We start from the raw sequence: 20,237 nt of genomic DNA on the forward strand, positions 1-20,237 counted from the left end.
TAACATAGGATGGTAAATTATATATCAAACGCTAGGAAATCATATGGCCTGAGCAGCTTTTGTATTGGTTTGCCCACCCGGGTATCCTGAGGGTGGCGGGGGCCACTCTTTAACATAGGATGGTAAATTATATATCAAACGATAGGAAATCATATGGCTCGAACAGCTTTTGTATTGGTTTGCCCACCCGGGTATCCTGAGGGTGGCGGGGGCCACTCTTTAACATAGGATGGTAAATTATATATCAAACGCTAGGAAATCATATGGCCTCAACAGCTTTTGTATTGGTTTGCCCACCCGGGTATCCTGAGGGTGGCGGGGGCCACTCTTTAACATAGGATGGTAAATTATATATCAAACGCTAGGAAATCATATGGCCTGAACAGCTTTTGTATTGGTTTGCCCACCCGGGTATCCTGAGGGTGGCGGGGGCCACTCTTTAACATAGGATGGTAAATTATATATCAAACGCTAGGAAATCATATGGCCTCAACAGCTTTTGTATTGGTTTGCCTACCCGGGTATTCTGAGGGTGGCGGGGGCCACTCTTTAACATAGGATGGTAAATTATATATCAAACGCTAGGAAATCATATGGCCTCAACAGCTTTTGTATTGGTTTGCCCACCCGGGTATCCTGAGGGTGGCGGGGGCCACTCTTTAACATAGGATGGTAAATTATATATCACACGCTAGGAAATCATATGGCCCGAACAGCTTTTGTATTGGTTTTCCCACCCGGGTATCCTGAGGGTGGCGGGGGCCACTCTTTAACATAGGATGGTAAATTATATATCAAACGCTAGGAAATCATATGGCCTGAACAGCTTTTGTATTGGTTTGCCCACCCGGGTATCCTGAGGGTGGCGGGGGCCACTCTTTAACATAGGATGGTAAATTATATATCGAACGCTAGGAAATCAATGGCCTGAACAGCTTTTGTATTGGTTTGCCCACCCGGGTATCCTGAGGGTGGCGGGGGCCACTCTTTAACATAGGATGGTAAATTATATATCAAACGCTAGGAAATCATATGGCCTGAACAGCTTTTGTATTGGTTTGCCCACCCGGGTATCCTGAGGGTGGCGGGGGCCACTCTTTAACATAGGATGGTAAATTATATATCAAACGCTAGGAAATCATATGGCCTCAACAGCTTTTGTATTGGTTTGCCCACCCGGGTATCCTGAGGGTGGCGGGGGCCACTCTTTAACATAGGATGGTAAATTATATATCAAACGCTAGGAAATCATATGGCCTGAACAGCTTTTGTATTGGTTTGCCCACCCGGGTATCCTGAGGGTGGCGGGGGCCACTCTTTAACATAGGATGGTAAATTATATATCAAACGCTAGGAAATCATATGGCCTGAGCAGCTTTTGTATTGGTTTGCCCACCCGGGTATCCTGAGGGTGGCGGGGGCCACTCTTTAACATAGGATGGTAAATTATATATCAAACGATAGGAAATCATATGGCTCGAACAGCTTTTGTATTGGTTTGCCCACCCGGGTATCCTGAGGGTGGCGGGGGCCACTCTTTAACATAGGATGGTAAATTATATATCAAACGCTAGGAAATCATATGGCCTCAACAGCTTTTGTATTGGTTTGCCCACCCGGGTATCCTGAGGGTGGCGGGGGCCACTCTTTAACATAGGATGGTAAATTATATATCAAACGCTAGGAAATCATATGGCCTGAACAGCTTTTGTATTGGTTTGCCCACCCGGGTATCCTGAGGGTGGCGGGGGCCACTCTTTAACATAGGATGGTAAATTATATATCAAACGCTAGGAAATCATATGGCCTCAACAGCTTTTGTATTGGTTTGCCTACCCGGGTATTCTGAGGGTGGCGGGGGCCACTCTTTAACATAGGATGGTAAATTATATATCAAACGCTAGGAAATCATATGGCCTCAACAGCTTTTGTATTGGTTTGCCCACCCGGGTATCCTGTGGGTGGCGGGGGCCACTCTTTAACATAGGATGGTAAATTATATATCACACGCTAGGAAATCATATGGCCCGAACAGCTTTTGTATTGGTTTTCCCACCCGGGTATCCTGAGGGTGGCGGGGGCCACTCTTTAACATAGGATGGTAAATTATATATCAAACGCTAGGAAATCATATGGCCTGAACAGCTTTTGTATTGGTTTGCCCACCCGGGTATCCTGAGGGTGGCGGGGGCCACTCTTTAACATAGGATGGTAAATTATATATCGAACGCTAGGAAATCAATGGCCTGAACAGCTTTTGTATTGGTTTGCCCACCCGGGTATTCTGAGGGTGGCGGGGGCCACTCTTTAACATAGGATGGTAAATTATATATCAAACGCTAGGAAATCATATGGCCTCAACAGCTTTTGTATTGGTTTGCCCACCCGGGTATCCTGAGGGTGGCGGGGGCCACTCTTTAACATAGGATGGTAAATTATATATCAAACGATAGGAAATCATATGGCTCGAACAGCTTTTGTATTGGTTTGCCCACCCGGGTATCCTGAGGGTGGCGGGGGCCACTCTTTAACATAGGATGGTAAATTATATATCAAACGCTAGGAAATCATATGGCCTGAACAGCTTTTGTATTGGTTTGCCCACCCGGGTATCCTGAGGGTGGCGGGGGCCACTCTTTAACATAGGATGGTAAATTATATATCAAACGATAGGAAATCATATGGCCTCAACAGCTTTTGTATTGGTTTGCCCAACCGGGTATCCTGAGGGTGGCGGGGGCCACTCTTTAACATAGGATGGTAAATTATATATCAAACGCTAGGAAATCATATGGCCTGAACAGCTTTTGTATTGGTTTGCCCACCCGGGTATCCTGAGGGTGGCGGGGGCCACTCTTTAACATAGGATGGTAAATTATATATCAAACGCTAGGAAATCATATGGCCTCAACAGCTTTTGTATTGGTTTGCCTACCCGGGTATTCTGAGGGTGGCGGGGGCCACTCTTTAACATAGGATGGTAAATTATATATCAAACGCTAGGAAATCATATGGCCTCAACAGCTTTTGTATTGGTTTGCCCACCCGGGTATCCTGAGGGTGGCGGGGGCCACTCTTTAACATAGGATGGTAAATTATATATCACACGCTAGGAAATCATATGGCCCGAACAGCTTTTGTATTGGTTTTCCCACCCGGGTATCCTGAGGGTGGCGGGGGCCACTCTTTAACATAGGATGGTAAATTATATATCAAACGCTAGGAAATCATATGGCCTGAACAGCTTTTGTATTGGTTTGCCCACCCGGGTATCCTGAGGGTGGCGGGGGCCACTCTTTAACATAGGATGGTAAATTATATATCGAACGCTAGGAAATCAATGGCCTGAACAGCTTTTGTATTGGTTTGCCCACCCGGGTATCCTGAGGGTGGCGGGGGCCACTCTTTAACATAGGATGGTAAATTATATATCAAACGCTAGGAAATCATATGGCCTGAACAGCTTTTGTATTGGTTTGCCCACCCGGGTATCCTGAGGGTGGCGGGGGCCACTCTTTAACATAGGATGGTAAATTATATATCAAACGCTAGGAAATCATATGGCCTGAACAGCTTTTGTATTGGTTTGCCCACCCGGGTATCCTGAGGGTGGCGGGGGCCACTCTTTAACATAGGATGGTAAATTATATATTAAACGCTAGGAAATCACATGGCCTGAACAGCTTTTGTATTGGTTTGCCCACCCGGGTATCCTGAGGGTGGCGGGGGCCATTCTTTAACATAGGATGGTAAATTATATATCAAACGCTAGGAAATCATATGGCCTGAACAGCTTTTGTATTGGTTTGCCCACCCGGGTATCCTGAGGGTGGCGGGGGCCACTCTTTAACATAGGATGGTAAATTATATATCAAACGCTAGGAAATCATATGGCCCGAACAGCTTTTGTATTGGTTTTCCCACCCGGGTATCCTGAGGGTGGCGGGGGCCACTCTTTAACATAGGATGGTAAATTATATATCAAACGCTAGGAAATCATATGGCCTCAACAGCTTTTGTATTGGTTTGCCTACCCGGGTATTCTGAGGGTGGCGGGGGCCACTCTTTAACATAGGATGGTAAATTATATATCAAACGCTAGGAAATCATATGGCCTCAACAGCTTTTGTATTGGTTTGCCCACCCGGGTATCCTGAGGGTGGCGGGGGCCACTCTTTAACATAGGATGGTAAATTATATATCACACGCTAGGAAATCATATGTTCCGAACAGCTTTTGTATTGGTTTTCCCACCCGGGTATCCTGAGGGTGGCGAGGGCCACTCTTTAACATAGGATGGTAAATTATATATCAAACGCTAGGAAATCATATGGCCTGAACAGCTTTTGTATTGGTTTGCCCACCCGGGTATCCTGAGGGTGGCGGGGGCCACTCTTTAACATAGGATGGTAAATTATATATCGAACGCTAGGAAATCAATGGCCTGAACAGCTTTTGTATTGGTTTGCCCACCCGGGTATCCTGAGGGTGGCGGGGGCCACTCTTTAACATAGGATGGTAAATTATATATCAAACGCTAAGAAATCATATGGCCTGAACAGCTTTTGTATTGGTTTGCCCACCCGGGTATCCTGAGGGTGGCGGGGGCCACTCTTTAACATAGGATGGTAAATTATATATCAAACGCTAGGAAATCATATGGCCTGAACAGCTTTTGTATTGGTTTGCCCACCCGGGTATCCTGAGGGTGGCGGGGGCCACTCTTTAACATAGGATGGTAAATTATATATTAAACGCTAGGAAATCACATGGCCTGAACAGCTTTTGTATTGGTTTGCCCACCCGGGTATCCTGAGGGTGGCGGGGGCCACTCTTTAACATAGGATGGTAAATTATATATCAAACGCTAGGAAATCATATGGCCTGAACAGCTTTTGTATTGGTTTGCCCACCCGGGTATCCTGAGGGTAGCGGGGGCCACTCTTTAACATAGGATGGTAAATTATATATCAAACGCTAGGAAATCATATGGCCCGAACAGCTTTTGTATTGGTTTTCCCACCCGGGTATCCTGAGGGTGGCGGGGGCCACTCTTTAACATAGGATGGTAAATTATATATCAAACGCTAGGAAATCATATGGCCTCAACAGCTTTTGTATTGGTTTGCCCACCCGGGTATCCTGAGGGTGGCGGGGGCCACTCTTTAACATAGGATGGTAAATTATATATCAAACGCTAGGAAATCATATGGCCTGAACAGCTTTTGTATTGGTTTGCCCACCCGGGTATCCTGAGGGTGGCGGGGGCCACTCTTTAACATAGGATGGTAAATTATATATCAAACGCTAGGAAATCATATGGCCTGAACAGCTTTTGTATTGGTTTGCCCACCCGGGTATCCTGAGGGTGGCGGGGGCCACTCTTTAACATAGGATGGTAAATTATATATCGAACGCTTGGAAATCAATGGCCTGAACAGCTTTTGTATTGGTTTGCCCACCCGGGTATCCTGAGGGTGGCGGGGGCCACTCTTTAACATAGGATGGTAAATTATATATCAAACGCTAGGAAATCATATGGCCTGAACAGCTTTTGTATTGGTTTGCCCACCCGGGTATCCTGAGGGTGGCGGGGGCCACTCTTTAACATAGGATGGTAAATTATATATCAAACGCTAGGAAATCACATGGCCTGAACAGCTTTTGTATTGGTTTGCCCACCCGGGTATCCTGAGGGTGGCGGGGGCCACTCTTTAACATAGGATGGTAAATTATATATAAAACGCTAGGAAATCATATGGCCTGAACAGCTTTTGTATTGGTTTGCCCACCCGGGTATCCTGAGGGTGGCGGGGGCCACTCTTTAACATAGGATGGTAAATTATATATCAAACGCTAGGAAATCATATGGCCTGAACAGCTTTTGTATTGGTTTGCCCACCCGGGTATCCTGAGGGTGGCGGGGGCCACTCTTTAACATAGGATGGTAAATTATATATCGAACGCTTGGAAATCAATGGCCTGAACAGCTTTTGTATTGGTTTGCCCACCCGGGTATCCTGAGGGTGGCGTGGGCCACTCTTTAACATAGGATGGTAAATTATATATCAAACGCTAGGAAATCATATGGCCTGAACAGCTTTTGTATTGGTTTGCCCACCCGGGTATCCTGAGGGTGGCGGGGGCCACTCTTTAACATAGGATGGTAAATTATATATCAAACGCTAGGAAATCATATGGCCTGAACAGCTTTTGTATTGGTTTGCCCACCCGGGTATCCTGAGGGTGGCGGGGGCCACTCTTTAACATAGGATGGTAAATTATATATCAAACGCTAGGAAATCACATGGCCTGAACAGCTTTTGTATTGGTTTGCCCACCCGGGTATCCTGAGGGTGGCGGGGGCCACTCTTTAACATAGGATGGTAAATTATATATAAAACGCTAGGAAATCATATGGCCTGAACAGCTTTTGTATTGGTTTGCCCACCCGGGTATCCTGAGGGTGGCGGGGGCCACTCTTTAACATAGGATGGTAAATTATATATCAAACGCTAGGAAATCATATGGCCCGAACAGCTTTTGTATTGGTTTTCCCACCCGGGTATCCTGAGGGTGGCGGGGGCCACTCTTTAACATAGGATGGTAAATTATATATCAAACGCTAGGAAATCATATGGCCTCAACAGCTTTTGTATTGGTTTGCCTACCCGGGTATTCTGAGGGTGGCGGGGGCCACTCTTTAACATAGGATGGTGAATTATATATCAAACGCTAGGAAATCATATGGCCTCAACAGCTTTTGTATTGGTTTGCCCACCCGGGTATCCTGAGGGTGGCGGGGGCCACTCTTTAACATAGGATGGTAAATTATATATCACACGCTAGGAAATCATATGGCCCGAACAGCTTTTGTATTGGTTTTCCCACCCGGGTATCCTGAGGGTGGCGGGGGCCACTCTTTAACATAGTATGGTAAATTATATATCAAACGCTAGGAAATCATATGGCCTGAACAGCTTTTGTATTGGTTTGCCCACCCGGGTATCCTGAGGGTGGCGGGGGCCACTCTTTAACATAGGATGGTAAATTATATATCGAACGCTAGGAAATCAATGGCCTGAACAGCTTTTGTATTGGTTTGCCCACCCGGGTATCCTGAGGGTGGCGGGGGCCACTCTTTAACAAAGGATGGTAAATTATATATCAAACGCTAGGAAATCATATGGCCTGAACAGCTTTTGTATTGGTTTGCCCACCCGGGTATCCTGAGGGTAGCGGGGGCCACTCTTTAACATAGGATGGTAAATTATATATCAAACGCTAGGAAATCATATGGCCCGAACAGCTTTTGTATTGGTTTTCCCACCCGGGTATCCTGAGGGTGGCGGGGGCCACTCTTTAACATAGGATGGTAAATTATATATCAAACGCTAGGAAATCATATGGCCTCAACAGCTTTTGTATTGGTTTGCCCACCCGGGTATCCTGAGGGTGGCGGGGGCCACTCTTTAACATAGGATGGTAAATTATATATCAAACGCTAGGAAATCATATGGCCTGAACAGCTTTTGTATTGGTTTGCCCACCCGGGTATCCTGAGGGTGGCGGGGGCCACTCTTTAACATAGGATGGTAAATTATATATCAAACGCTAGGAAATCATATGGCCTGAACAGCTTTTGTATTGGTTTGCCCACCCGGGTATCCTGAGGGTGGCGGGGGCCACTCTTTAACATAGGATGGTAAATTATATATCGAACGCTTGGAAATCAATGGCCTGAACAGCTTTTGTATTGGTTTGCCCACCCGGGTATCCTGAGGGTGGCGGGGGCCACTCTTTAACATAGGATGGTAAATTATATATCAAACGCTAGGAAATCATATGGCCTGAACAGCTTTTGTATTGGTTTGCCCACCCGGGTATCCTGAGGGTGGCGGGGGCCACTCTTTAACATAGGATGGTAAATTATATATCAAACGCTAGGAAATCACATGGCCTGAACAGCTTTTGTATTGGTTTGCCCACCCGGGTATCCTGAGGGTGGCGGGGGCCACTCTTTAACATAGGATGGTAAATTATATATAAAACGCTAGGAAATCATATGGCCTGAACAGCTTTTGTATTGGTTTGCCCACCCGGGTATCCTGAGGGTGGCGGGGGCCACTCTTTAACATAGGATGGTAAATTATATATCAAACGCTAGGAAATCATATGGCCTGAACAGCTTTTGTATTGGTTTGCCCACCCGGGTATCCTGAGGGTGGCGGGGGCCACTCTTTAACATAGGATGGTAAATTATATATCGAACGCTTGGAAATCAATGGCCTGAACAGCTTTTGTATTGGTTTGCCCACCCGGGTATCCTGAGGGTGGCGTGGGCCACTCTTTAACATAGGATGGTAAATTATATATCAAACGCTAGGAAATCATATGGCCTGAACAGCTTTTGTATTGGTTTGCCCACCCGGGTATCCTGAGGGTGGCGGGGGCCACTCTTTAACATAGGATGGTAAATTATATATCAAACGCTAGGAAATCATATGGCCTGAACAGCTTTTGTATTGGTTTGCCCACCCGGGTATCCTGAGGGTGGCGGGGGCCACTCTTTAACATAGGATGGTAAATTATATATCAAACGCTAGGAAATCACATGGCCTGAACAGCTTTTGTATTGGTTTGCCCACCCGGGTATCCTGAGGGTGGCGGGGGCCACTCTTTAACATAGGATGGTAAATTATATATAAAACGCTAGGAAATCATATGGCCTGAACAGCTTTTGTATTGGTTTGCCCACCCGGGTATCCTGAGGGTGGCGGGGGCCACTCTTTAACATAGGATGGTAAATTATATATCAAACGCTAGGAAATCATATGGCCCGAACAGCTTTTGTATTGGTTTTCCCACCCGGGTATCCTGAGGGTGGCGGGGGCCACTCTTTAACATAGGATGGTAAATTATATATCAAACGCTAGGAAATCATATGGCCTCAACAGCTTTTGTATTGGTTTGCCTACCCGGGTATTCTGAGGGTGGCGGGGGCCACTCTTTAACATAGGATGGTGAATTATATATCAAACGCTAGGAAATCATATGGCCTCAACAGCTTTTGTATTGGTTTGCCCACCCGGGTATCCTGAGGGTGGCGGGGGCCACTCTTTAACATAGGATGGTAAATTATATATCACACGCTAGGAAATCATATGGCCCGAACAGCTTTTGTATTGGTTTTCCCACCCGGGTATCCTGAGGGTGGCGGGGGCCACTCTTTAACATAGTATGGTAAATTATATATCAAACGCTAGGAAATCATATGGCCTGAACAGCTTTTGTATTGGTTTGCCCACCCGGGTATCCTGAGGGTGGCGGGGGCCACTCTTTAACATAGGATGGTAAATTATATATCGAACGCTAGGAAATCAATGGCCTGAACAGCTTTTGTATTGGTTTGCCCACCCGGGTATCCTGAGGGTGGCGGGGGCCACTCTTTAACAAAGGATGGTAAATTATATATCAAACGCTAGGAAATCATATGGCCTGAACAGCTTTTGTATTGGTTTGCCCACCCGGGTATCCTGAGGGTGGCGGGGGCCACTCTTTAACATAGGATGGTAAATTATATATCAAATGCTAGGAAATCATATGGCCTGAACAGCTTTTGTATTGGTTTGCCCACCCGGGTATCCTGAGGGTGGCGGGGGCCACTCTTTAACATAGGATGGTAAATTATATATTAAACGCTAGGAAATCACATGGCCTGAACAGCTTTTGTATTGGTTTGCCCACCCGGGTATCCTGAGGGTGGCGGGGGCCACTCTTTAACATAGGATGGTAAATTATATATCAAACGCTAGGAAATCATATGGCCTGAACAGCTTTTGTATTGGTTTGCCCACCCGGGTATCCTGAGGGTGGCGGGGGCCACTCTTTAACATAGGATGGTAAATTATATATCAAACGCTAGGAAATCATATGGCCCGAACAGCTTTTGTATTGGTTTTCCCACCCGGGTATCCTGAGGGTGGCGGGGGCCACTCTTTAACATAGGATGGTAAATTATATATCAAACGCTAGGAAATCATATGGCCTCAACAGCTTTTGTATTGGTTTGCCTACCCGGGTATTCTGAGGGTGGCGGGGGCCACTCTTTAACATAGGATGGTAAATTATATATCAAACGCTAGGAAATAATATGGCCTCAACAGCTTTTGTATTGGTTTGCCCACCCGGGTATCCTGAGGGTGGCGGGGGCCACTCTTTAACATAGGATGGTAAATTATATATCACACGCTAGGAAATCATATGGCCCGAACAGCTTTTGTATTGGTTTTCCCACCCGGGTATCCTGAGGGTGGCGGGGGCCACTCTTTAACATAGGATGGTAAATTATATATCAAACGCTAGGAAATCATATGGCCTGAACAGCTTTTGTATTGGTTTGCCCACCCGGGTATCCTGAGGGTGGCGGGGGCCACTCTTTAACATAGGATGGTAAATTATATATCGAACGCTAGGAAATCAATGGCCTGAACAGCTTTTGTATTGGTTTGCCCACCCGGGTATCCTGAGGGTGGCGGGGGCCACTCTTTAACATAGGATGGTAAATTATATATCAAACGCTAGGAAATCATATGGCCTGAACAGCTTTTGTATTGGTTTGCCCACCCGGGTATCCTGAGGGTGGCGGGGGCCACTCTTTAACATAGGATGGTAAATTATATATCAAACGCTAGGAAATCATATGGCCTGAACAGCTTTTGTATTGGTTTGCCCACCCGGGTATCCTGAGGGTGGCGGGGGCCACTGTTTAACATAGGATGGTAAATTATATATTAAACGCTAGGAAATCACATGGCCTGAACAGCTTTTGTATTGGTTTGCCCACCCGGGTATCCTGAGGGTGGCGGGGGCCACTCTTTAACATAGGATGGTAAATTATATATCAAACGCTAGGAAATCATATGGCCTGAACAGCTTTTGTATTGGTTTGCCCACCCGGGTATCCTGAGGGTGGCGGGGGCCACTCTTTAACATAGGATGGTAAATTATATATCAAACGCTAGGAAATCATATGGCCCGAACAGCTTTTGTATTGGTTTTCCCACCCGGGTATCCTGAGGGTGGCGGGGGCCACTCTTTAACATAGGATGGTAAATTATTTATCAAACGCTAGGAAATCATATGGCCTCAACAGCTTTTGTATTGGTTTGCCCACCCGGGTATCCTGAGGGTGGCGGGGGCCACTCTTTAACATAGGATGGTAAATTATATATCAAACGCTAGGAAATCATATGGCCTCAACAGCTTTTGTATTGGTTTGCCCACCCGGGTATCCTGAGGGTGGCGGGGGCCACTCTTTAACATAGGATGGTAAATTATATATTAAACGCTAGGAAATCACATGGCCTGAACAGCTTTTGTATTGGTTTGCCCACCCGGGTATCCTGAGGGTGGCGGGGGCCACTCTTTAACATAGGATGGTAAATTATATATCAAACGCTAGGAAATCATATGGCCTGAACAGCTTTTGTATTGGTTTGCCCACCCGGGTATCCTGAGGGTAGCGGGGGCCACTCTTTAACATAGGATGGTAAATTATATATCAAACGCTAGGAAATCATATTACCCGAACAGCTTTTGTATTGGTTTTCCCACCCGGGTATCCTGAGGGTGGCGGGGGCCACTCTTTAACATAGGATGGTAAATTATATATCAAACGCTAGGAAATCATATGGCCTCAACAGCTTTTGTATTGGTTTGCCCACCCGGGTATCCTGAGGGTGGCGGGGGCCACTCTTTAACATAGGATGGTAAATTATATATCAAACGCTAGGAAATCATATGGCCTGAACAGCTTTTGTATTGGTTTGCCCACCCGGGTATCCTGAGGGTGGCGGGGGCCACTCTTTAACATAGGATGGTAAATTATATATCAAACGCTAGGAAATCATATGGCCTGAACACCTTTTGTATTGGTTTGCCCACCCGGGTATCCTGAGGGTGGCGGGGGCCACTCTTTAACATAGGATGGTAAATTATATATCAAACGCTAGGAAATCATATGGCCTGAACAGCTTTTGGATTGGTTTGCCCACCCGGGTATCCTGAGGGTGGCGGGGGCCACTCTTTAACATAGGATGTTAAATTATATATCAAACGCTAGGAAATCACATGGCCTGAACAGCTTTTGTATTGGTTTGCCCACCCGGGTATCCTGAGGGTGGCGGGGGCCACTCTTTAACATAGGATGGTAAATTATATATCAAACGCTAGGAAATCATATGGCCTGAATAGCTTTTGTATTGGTTTGCCCACCCGGGTATCCTGAGGGTGGCGGGGGCCACTCTTTAACATAGGATGGTAAATTATATATCAAACGCTAGGAAATCACATGGCCTGAACAGCTTTTGTATTGGTTTGCCCACCCGGGTATCCTGAGGGTGGCGGGGGCCACTCTTTAACATAGGATGGTAAATTATATATCAAACGCTAGGAAATCATATGGCCTGAACAGCTTTTGTATTGGTTTGCCCACCCGGGTATCCTGAGGGTGGCGGGGGCCACTCTTTAACATAGGATGGTAAATTATATATCAAACGCTAGGAAATCATATGGCCCGAACAGCTTTTGTATTGGTTTTCCCACCCGGGTATCCTGAGGGTGGCGGGGGCCACTCTTTAACATAGGATGGTAAATTATATATCAAACGCTAGGAAATCATATGGCCTCAACAGCTTTTGTATTGGTTTGCCCACCCGGGTATCCTGAGGGTGGCGGGGGCCACTCTTTAACATAGGATGGTAAATTATATATCAAACGCTAGGAAATCATATGGCCTGAACAGCTTTTGTATTGGTTTGCCCACCCGGGTATCCTGAGGGTGGCGGGGGCCACTCTTTAACATAGGATGGTAAATTATATATCAAACGCTAGGAAATCATATGGCCTGAGCAGCTTTTGTATTGGTTTGCCCACCCGGGTATCCTGAGGGTGGCGGGGGCCACTCTTTAACATAGGATGGTAAATTATATATCAAACGATAGGAAATCATATGGCTCGAACAGCTTTTGTATTGGTTTGCCCACCCGGGTATCCTGAGGGTGGCGGGGGCCACTCTTTAACATAGGATGGTAAATTATATATCAAACGCTAGGAAATCATATGGCCTCAACAGCTTTTGTATTGGTTTGCCCACCCGGGTATCCTGAGGGTGGCGGGGGCCACTCTTTAACATAGGATGGTAAATTATATATCAAACGCTAGGAAATCATATGGCCTGAACAGCTTTTGTATTGGTTTGCCCACCCGGGTATCCTGAGGGTGGCGGGGGCCACTCTTTAACATAGGATGGTAAATTATATATCAAACGCTAGGAAATCATATGGCCTCAACAGCTTTTGTATTGGTTTGCCTACCCGGGTATTCTGAGGGTGGCGGGGGCCACTCTTTAACATAGGATGGTAAATTATATATCAAACGCTAGGAAATCATATGGCCTCAACAGCTTTTGTATTGGTTTGCCCACCCGGGTATCCTGAGGGTGGCGGGGGCCACTCTTTAACATAGGATGGTAAATTATATATCACACGCTAGGAAATCATATGGCCCGAACAGCTTTTGTATTGGTTTTCCCACCCGGGTATCCTGAGGGTGGCGGGGGCCACTCTTTAACATAGGATGGTAAATTATATATCAAACGCTAGGAAATCATATGGCCTGAACAGCTTTTGTATTGGTTTGCCCACCCGGGTATCCTGAGGGTGGCGGGGGCCACTCTTTAACATAGGATGGTAAATTATATATCGAACGCTAGGAAATCAATGGCCTGAACAGCTTTTGTATTGGTTTGCCCACCCGGGTATCCTGAGGGTGGCGGGGGCCACTCTTTAACATAGGATGGTAAATTATATATCAAACGCTAGGAAATCATATGGCCTGAACAGCTTTTGTATTGGTTTGCCCACCCGGGTATCCTGAGGGTGGCGGGGGCCACTCTTTAACATAGGATGGTAAATTATATATCAAACGCTAGGAAATCATATGGCCTCAACAGCTTTTGTATTGGTTTGCCCACCCGGGTATCCTGAGGGTGGCGGGGGCCACTCTTTAACATAGGATGGTAAATTATATATCAAACGCTAGGAAATCATATGGCCTGAACAGCTTTTGTATTGGTTTGCCCACCCGGGTATCCTGAGGGTGGCGGGGGCCACTCTTTAACATAGGATGGTAAATTATATATCAAACGCTAGGAAATCATATGGCCTGAGCAGCTTTTGTATTGGTTTGCCCACCCGGGTATCCTGAGGGTGGCGGGGGCCACTCTTTAACATAGGATGGTAAATTATATATCAAACGATAGGAAATCATATGGCTCGAACAGCTTTTGTATTGGTTTGCCCACCCGGGTATCCTGAGGGTGGCGGGGGCCACTCTTTAACATAGGATGGTAAATTATATATCAAACGCTAGGAAATCATATGGCCTCAACAGCTTTTGTATTGGTTTGCCCACCCGGGTATCCTGAGGGTGGCGGGGGCCACTCTTTAACATAGGATGGTAAATTATATATCAAACGCTAGGAAATCATATGGCCTGAACAGCTTTTGTATTGGTTTGCCCACCCGGGTATCCTGAGGGTGGCGGGGGCCACTCTTTAACATAGGATGGTAAATTATATATCAAACGCTAGGAAATCATATGGCCTCAACAGCTTTTGTATTGGTTTGCCTACCCGGGTATTCTGAGGGTGGCGGGGGCCACTCTTTAACATAGGATGGTAAATTATATATCAAACGCTAGGAAATCATATGGCCTCAACAGCTTTTGTATTGGTTTGCCCACCCGGGTATCCTGTGGGTGGCGGGGGCCACTCTTTAACATAGGATGGTAAATTATATATCACACGCTAGGAAATCATATGGCCCGAACAGCTTTTGTATTGGTTTTCCCACCCGGGTATCCTGAGGGTGGCGGGGGCCACTCTTTAACATAGGATGGTAAATTATATATCAAACGCTAGGAAATCATATGGCCTGAACAGCTTTTGTATTGGTTTGCCCACCCGGGTATCCTGAGGGTGGCGGGGGCCACTCTTTAACATAGGATGGTAAATTATATATCGAACGCTAGGAAATCAATGGCCTGAACAGCTTTTGTATTGGTTTGCCCACCCGGGTATTCTGAGGGTGGCGGGGGCCACTCTTTAACATAGGATGGTAAATTATATATCAAACGCTAGGAAATCATATGGCCTCAACAGCTTTTGTATTGGTTTGCCCACCCGGGTATCCTGAGGGTGGCGGGGGCCACTCTTTAACATAGGATGGTAAATTATATATCAAACGCTAGGAAATCATATGGCCTGAACAGCTTTTGTATTGGTTTGCCCACCCGGTTATCCTGAGGGTGGCGGGGGCCACTCTTTAACATAGGATGGTAAATTATATATCAAACGATAGGAAATCATATGGCTCGAACAGCTTTTGTATTGGTTTGCCCACCCGGGTATCCTGAGGGTGGCGGGGGCCACTCTTTAACATAGGATGGTAAATTATATATCAAACGCTAGGAAATCATATGGCCTGAACAGCTTTTGTATTGGTTTGCCCACCCGGGTATCCTGAGGGTGGCGGGGGCCACTCTTTAACATAGGATGGTAAATTATATATCAAACGATAGGAAATCATATGGCCTCAACAGCTTTTGTATTGGTTTGCCCACCCGGGTATCCTGAGGGTGGCGGGGGCCACTCTTTAACATAGGATGGTAAATTATATATCAAACGCTAGGAAATCATATGGCCTGAACAGCTTTTGTATTGGTTTGCCCACCCGGGTATCCTGAGGGTGGCGGGGGCCACTCTTTAACATAGGATGGTAAATTATATATCAAACGCTAGGAAATCATATGGCCTCAACAGCTTTTGTATTGGTTTGCCTACCCGGGTATTCTGAGGGTGGCGGGGGCCACTCTTTAACATAGGATGGTAAATTATATATCAAACGCTAGGAAATCATATGGCCTCAACAGCTTTTGTATTGGTTTGCCCACCCGGGTATCCTGAGGGTGGCGGGGGCCACTCTTTAACATAGGATGGTAAATTATATATCACACGCTAGGAAATCATATGGCCCGAACAGCTTTTGTATTGGTTTTCCCACCCGGGTATCCTGAGGGTGGCGGGGGCCACTCTTTAACATAGGATGGTAAATTATATATCAAACGCTAGGAAATCATATGGCCTGAACAGCTTTTGTATTGGTTTGCCCACCCGGGTATCCTGAGGGTGGCGGGGGCCACTCTTTAACATAGGATGGTAAATTATATATCGAACGCTAGGAAATCAATGGCCTGAACAGCTTTTGTATTGGTTTGCCCACCCGGGTATCCTGAGGGTGGCGGGGGCCACTCTTTAACATAGGATGGTAAATTATATATCAAACGCTAGGAAATCATATGGCCTGAACAGCTTTTGTATTGGTTTGCCCACCCGGGTATCCTGAGGGTGGCGGGGGCCACTCTTTAACATAGGATGGTAAATTATATATCAAACGCTAGGAAATCATATGGCCTGAACAGCTTTTGTATTGGTTTGCCCACCCGGGTATCCTGAGGGTGGCGGGGGCCACTCTTTAACATAGGATGGTAAATTATATATTAAACGCTAGGAAATCACATGGCCTGAACAGCTTTTGTATTGGTTTGCCCACCCGGGTATCCTGAGGGTGGCGGGGGCCATTCTTTAACATAGGATGGTAAATTATATATCAAACGCTAGGAAATCATATGGCCTGAACAGCTTTTGTATTGGTTTGCCCACCCGGGTATCCTGAGGGTGGCGGGGGCCACTCTTTAACATAGGATGGTAAATTATATATCAAACGCTAGGAAATCATATGGCCCGAACAGCTTTTGTATTGGTTTTCCCACCCGGGTATCCTGAGGGTGGCGGGGGCCACTCTTTAACATAGGATGGTAAATTATATATCAAACGCTAGGAAATCATATGGCCTCAACAGCTTTTGTATTGGTTTGCCTACCCGGGTATTCTGAGGGTGGCGGGGGCCACTCTTTAACATAGGATGGTAAATTATATATCACACGCTAGGAAATCATATGTTCCGAACAGCTTTTGTATTGGTTTTCCCACCCGGGTATCCTGAGGGTGGCGAGGGCCACTCTTTAACATAGGATGGTAAATTATATATCAAACGCTAGGAAATCATATGGCCTCAACAGCTTTTGTATTGGTTTGCCCACCCGGGTATCCTGAGGGTGGCGGGGGCCACTCTTTAACATAGGATGGTAAATTATATATCACACGCTAGGAAATCATATGTTCCGAACAGCTTTTGTATTGGTTTTCCCACCCGGGTATCCTGAGGGTGGCGAGGGCCACTCTTTAACATAGGATGGTAAATTATATATCAAACGCTAGGAAATCATATGGCCTGAACAGCTTTTGTATTGGTTTGCCCACCCGGGTATCCTGAGGGTGGCGGGGGCCACTCTTTAACATAGGATGGTAAATTATATATCGAACGCTAGGAAATCAATGGCCTGAACAGCTTTTGTATTGGTTTGCCCACCCGGGTATCCTGAGGGTGGCGGGGGCCACTCTTTAACATAGGATGGTAAATTATATATCAAACGCTAAGAAATCATATGGCCTGAACAGCTTTTGTATTGGTTTGCCCACCCGGGTATCCTGAGGGTGGCGGGGGCCACTCTTTAACATAGGATGGTAAATTATATATCAAACGCTAGGAAATCATATGGCCTGAACAGCTTTTGTATTGGTTTGCCCACCCGGGTATCCTGAGGGTGGCGGGGGCCACTCTTTAACATAGGATGGTAAATTATATATTAAACGCTAGGAAATCACATGGCCTGAACAGCTTTTGTATTGGTTTGCCCACCCGGGTATCCTGAGGGTGGCGGGGGCCACTCTTTAACATAGGATGGTAAATTATATATCAAACGCTAGGAAATCATATGGCCTGAACAGCTTTTGTATTGGTTTGCCCACCCGGGTATCCTGAGGGTAGCGGGGGCCACTCTTTAACATAGGATGGTAAATTATATATCAAACGCTAGGAAATCATATGGCCCGAACAGCTTTTGTATTGGTTTTCCCACCCGGGTATCCTGAGGGTGGCGGGGGCCACTCTTTAACATAGGATGGTAAATTATATATCAAACGCTAGGAAATCATATGGCCTCAACAGCTTTTGTATTGGTTTGCCCACCCGGGTATCCTGAGGGTGGCGGGGGCCACTCTTTAACATAGGATGGTAAATTATATATCAAACGCTAGGAAATCATATGGCCTGAACAGCTTTTGTATTGGTTTGCCCACCCGGGTATCCTGAGGGTGGCGGGGGCCACTCTTTAACATAGGATGGTAAATTATATATCAAACGCTAGGAAATCATATGGCCTGAACAGCTTTTGTATTGGTTTGCCCACCCGGGTATCCTGAGGGTGGCGGGGGCCACTCTTTAACATAGGATGTAAAATTATATATCGAACGCTTGGAAATCAATGGCCTGAACAGCTTTTGTATTGGTTTGCCCACCCGGGTATCCTGAGGGTGGCGTGGGCCACTCTTTAACATAGGATGGTAAATTATATATCAAACGCTAGGAAATCATATGGCCTGAACAGCTTTTGTATTGGTTTGCCCACCCGGGTATCCTGAGGGTGGCGGGGGCCACTCTTTAACATAGGATGGTAAATTATATATCAAACGCTAGGAAATCATATGGCCTGAACAGCTTTTGTATTGGTTTGCCCACCCGGGTATCCTGAGGGTGGCGGGGGCCACTCTTTAACATAGGATGGTAAATTATATATCAAACGCTAGGAAATCACATGGCCTGAACAGCTTTTGTATTGGTTTGCCCACCCGGGTATCCTGAGGGTGGCGGGGGCCACTCTTTAACATAGGATGGTAAATTATATATAAAACGCTAGGAAATCATATGGCCTGAACAGCTTTTGTATTGGTTTGCCCACCCGGGTATCCTGAGGGTGGCGGGGGCCACTCTTTAACATAGGATGGTAAATTATATATCAAACGCTAGGAAATCATATGGCCCGAACAGCTTTTGTATTGGTTTTCCCACCCGGGTATCCTGAGGGTGGCGGGGGCCACTCTTTAACATAGGATGGTAAATTATATATCAAACGCTAGGAAATCATATGGCCTCAACAGCTTTTGTATTGGTTTGCCTACCCGGGTATTCTGAGGGTGGCGGGGGCCACTCTTTAACATAGGATGGTAAATTATATATCAAACGCTAGGAAATCATATGGCCTCAACAGCTTTTGTATTGGTTTGCCCACCCGGGTATCCTGAGGGTGGCGGGGGCCACTCTTTAACATAGGATGGTAAATTATATATCACACGCTAGGAAATCATATGGCCCGAACAGCTTTTGTATTGGTTTTCCCACCCGGGTATCCTGAGGGTGGCGGGGGCCACTCTTTAACATAGGATGGTAAATTATATATCAAACGCTAGGAAATCATATGGCCTGAACAGCTTTTGTATTGGTTTGCCCACCCGGGTATCCTGAGGGTGGCGGGGGCCACTCTTTAACATAGGATGGTAAATTATATATCGAACGCTAGGAAATCAATGGCCTGAACAGCTTTTGTATTGGTTTGCCCACCCGGGTATCCTGAGGGTGGCGGGGGCCACTCTTTAACAAAGGATGGTAAATTATATATCAAACGCTAGGAAATCATATGGCCTGAACAGCTTTTGTATTGGTTTGCCCACCCGGGTATCCTGAGGGTGGCGGGGGCCACTCTTAAACATAGGATGGTAAATTATATATCAAATGCTAGGAAATCATATGGCCTGAACAGCTTTTGTATTGGTTTGCCCACCCGGGTATCCTGAGGGTGGCGGGGGCCACTCTTTAACATAGGATGGTAAATTATATATTAAACGCTAGGAAATCACATGGCCTGAACAGCTTTTGTATTGGTTTGCCCACCCGGGTATCCTGAGGGTGGCGGGGGCCACTCTTTAACATAGGATGGTAAATTATATATCAAACGCTAGGAAATCATATGGCCTGAACAGCTTTTGTATTGGTTTGCCCACCCGGGTATCCTGAGGGTGGCGGGGGCCACTCTTTAACATAGGATGGTAAATTATATATCAAACGCTAGGAAATCATATGGCCCGAACAGCTTTTGTATTGGTTTTCCCACCCGGGTATCCTGAGGGTGGCGGGGGCCACTCTTTAACATAGGATGGT

Source organism: Leiobunum rupestre, chromosome 3 (genome assembly GCF_980474605.1).
Source record: "Leiobunum rupestre chromosome 3, qqLeiRupe1.1.hap1, whole genome shotgun sequence".
Taxonomy (NCBI): Eukaryota; Metazoa; Arthropoda; class Arachnida; order Opiliones; family Sclerosomatidae; genus Leiobunum; species Leiobunum rupestre.